This window comes from Octodon degus, unplaced genomic scaffold (assembly GCF_000260255.1).
Source record: "Octodon degus isolate 3935 unplaced genomic scaffold, OctDeg1.0 scaffold00303, whole genome shotgun sequence".
NCBI lineage: Eukaryota > Metazoa > Chordata > Mammalia > Rodentia > Octodontidae > Octodon > Octodon degus.
In genome coordinates this window covers 1,560,679-1,564,446 of record NW_004524879.1, presented here as the reverse complement: position 1 = coordinate 1,564,446, position 3,768 = coordinate 1,560,679, and positions in this window count along the sequence as shown.

Sequence of the window (3,768 nt, the reverse complement as noted above, 5' to 3'; positions counted from 1 at the left end):
AAATTAGAAAAAAATAAACCTCTGCAAAAGGCAGCATGCACAGCAATGAAAGTCATAGATTATTTCATGTAAATTAGAATAGACAAAGAGACCATAAAATGAAAAAAAAAAAAAAAGTCAGGTATAAAAAGTGTGACAGTGAAATTCAATCACCACAAAATTAAATTTAAATGACTGAAATAATACCAGATGTGCAGTGGATATGTTTTAGAAAATCATTCATAATCAAATGAAATAGAAAAATATCAGAAAGTGTGATGAATGACAACATGATTGATGTAGGTGGCATTTTTAAACAGGAAAACAGAAGTAAAATCCAGAGTATAATGGTAGAGAAGTTTCGGAAATTCAAATGAGATTTTTTGTCTCTACTCATTTATTTAGTATTTAGTACAGGGTCTACAGGGTCTAGGGTCTACTTGGTCTCACTACACAGATCAGACCTGTAGTGATTCTTCCTATTTTTCAGCCACTCACGTGCTGGGATTACAAATAAATTTGGGCAGATTAGCGTCTAAGAAAAGCTGTCTCACAGTGCGTCTCTTCGGGACATACACATTAAGTACATTTCCAAATATTAAAGAAAGGATTACAAGTATATTCCGGTAGAGCAACAGGTTCAATAGACAGTGGAGAGAAATGAGACTGATTTTAGACATCCCAACTAAGCACATAACGGGGCAATGGCTGGGAAGGGTAAAAAGGTAAGTTTCAAAATTATTCTTGAACTACAGAGGTGGTTGACTGCAGCCCGAATTTGTGCATAAGAAAGCCTCCTTGAGGGTAAAATCTATTATTACAAATGATGGAGAAATAATTCTGACACCAAGACTTTGTTGTCAAATAGAGTGTTAGTTTTCCCTGAATGCCCTCCTAAATAGTCTTAAGATAAAAATTATGGAAGGCAATGTTTGGAAGCAGACAGAACTGAATTTTTGCAATACTCACCCTTTTCAAAAATAACAATATAGCTAATGAAATTGGAAAACTGAGGTGATGGTAGGTGCCAGGGGGGTAGTTTTGGAAAGTCGTTTATTTTTCATGGCAAAGAGTCAATTTTTTTTCCCTAAAATAACTTTTCAAGAAAAACATAAAGTCTTCAACATACCTTACCACTGGAAGGGTTTACGGGACAAACATATTTCCATATTGTAATGTTTTCAGAATTACTCAGCATTTATTCTTCAATTAAAGTCATATATCTTTGCAAAATTTAAGAGTGTGACACAATACTCTTTGAAATTATAGACTGAGGGCTGGCAAGACAGCTCAGTGGACTAATTGCCTGCTGGCATCACCTGCTCCTCTGGCTCCACCCCTGGGGCATGCTGAGGCTGGGACTGAGACTGGGCGTGGTGGCACAGGCCTGTAATCCCGGCTCTGGGGAGGCTGAAAACAGGAGGATCACTACGAGTTGTAGCTGCGTAGTCAGACCCTGTACCAAACATATAAAATAAAAAATAAAATTAAAATACGATAAAATTATAGCCGGTGCTTTTCTTTTAAAAAATCAATCATTGTTTTATTTACTTGGTACAGGGTCTTACTGCACCCTTGTGGTCCTCCTGTCTCAGCCACCCCATTGCTAGGATTACAGGTGTCCACCAGCACTCCCGGTTTCAGGACGCCCAGAGTCCCATGGGCGTCCTGAAACCGGGAGTAAGCCTGGGTCCTTGTGCTTGCCTAAGCAGGCAGCATGACATTCAGTACCGGGGATCAAGCCTGGGTCCTTGTGCTTGCCTAAGCAGGTGCTTAGTACACTGAGCCATCTTCCCAGGCCTAGCCTACACTTTTGAGTATTACTTATCTTCATTTCCTTGGGGAAAACCAAAGAGTCAGCAGGCTTTTGTCACATGTTGGTTATGGGTATTAGATGACTTCTACACTTCTTCTTCATAGTATTTTGTAATACCTCAATGCATTACTTAGTTGAAAATGTCTTGACTGTACAACAAAACTTTAAATAGGTTTGTGGAGAAGAGGAGGTCTTAAGTTAATGGAAACACATCCTTTCACAAGAACATACATGTCTGAGTATCTTCATCTAAATGATTCCCTAGCCAATGTTTCAGTATTATATAACTTTCCAGATCATGGTTTATTCTTCCTCCATTTCCTTTCTAATTTAGGAAAGGGTCTACAGAGTCTCACTGCTTAGGTTGAACTCGTAGTGATCCTCTTGTTTTCAGCCTCCCAGGTACTGGGATTACAGGCACGCACCACCACTCCCAATCTCATTTGCCATTTCACTGCTTCCTGGGGGAGGGGCCTGCAAGCATGCTGGGGATCGAACCCCGGTCCCTGCATCTGCCTAGGCAGGCACTTTAGTCCGCTGAGCTGTCTGGCCCATCCTCTTGCTGCATTTTGAGGGACAGGAACATAGTTCACCATTTCGCTCTTCATCTTCCGACAACTTGAGAACTTACTCAATCTAAGATGTAAAACTATTTCACCGCCTCACTTATCAACAAATGGGTATAAATAACAGTGCATGAATAAATAAATCTCTAAATTATCTTAGTTCCTCAGTCCCAAATGCCATATGTTCATCCAAGAGGGCTTTTCAAAAAATCCCAAAGTTGTGACATGTTTACTTGATCCTGCTCTGGCTTACGGGCTGTTCCGTGTCTCTCTGTGGGATCCATGCCAACAATTTGTCAGTGCCTGTCCCAATTAAGTTAAAACCAAAGCGGGTCATTCCAGTTGAGTTTACTTTTTATAAAGGAGAGCTAAAGTCTCCCTCAAGAAAGCCACCAAAACAACACAAGCAGAAACAGCCATAAAAAATTATAATAAATAAAAATAGTTAAACAGCTTTTGAGGCCATGTGGCTAGTAGGAGTTGAATTCTAACCTTTGAAGCCATTTGCCCCGGATTTTAACACAATGAAGGCCAAACCCTGGGCCTGTAGTCTTTGGATTTTCTGCCAGGCCTACTCAATCCACAAAGCTGGTGTCAAACTCAGGGCTTTGCTCTTGGCCCACGCTTTCAGGTTCCGTGTTTTCTCATGCTCATCTTTACTGCCCATCTCTAAAGAGGTAAAAATTTGGCTCATGTTTTAGGGGCTTCAGGAAGATAGTTTGCTGGTTCCAAGGCAGGTACATCATGGCAGAATACAGGCAGAGCACACCTCCTTAGTGCATGCAGGCCTAGAAGAAAGAGAACTGTTCCACACAGCTGAGGGACCACGTACAGTACACAAGACCACGAAGTCCTCCATGCATGGCCCACACAGACATACCCAGGAGCACACTTTCGTATTCTTCTGTGGTGGTTTTTAGTCCACTGAAACCAACGTAGAAAGATTATCACGATCAAACATGACACCATGTTACTCAGATTTGCATTAGTATAATAAACAGCGGAGGTAGCTAAAGTTTCTTTTTTTAAAAAAAAGGAAGATCGATTCTGCTTCTCTTTTCATGATTTCTGTCTGGGCACACAACATCATTGTCTTTTGTCCTGTTGGGAAGAAATCAGTAAGGCAAGAGTGTAATGAAGCTGTTCCCCTCATGCCAACGGGAAGCAAAGACAGAGGACGATCCCAGGATTCCATTCTTCACTTCCCCAATGACCTCACTTCCTCCAAGGCAGTCCTTCCTCTTAAATGTTCCCCCCACCTATGGGAAACACCAAGCTGAGGACAAGAACTTGAACTCATGGTTTTTTGTGATATTCTGGGTCTCAACTACAGCTGTGGCATTATACCAACATGGAAAGAGGAAGCTGATTAATTTATAAGCAAGCTGGCTGAATTAGAAACTATTT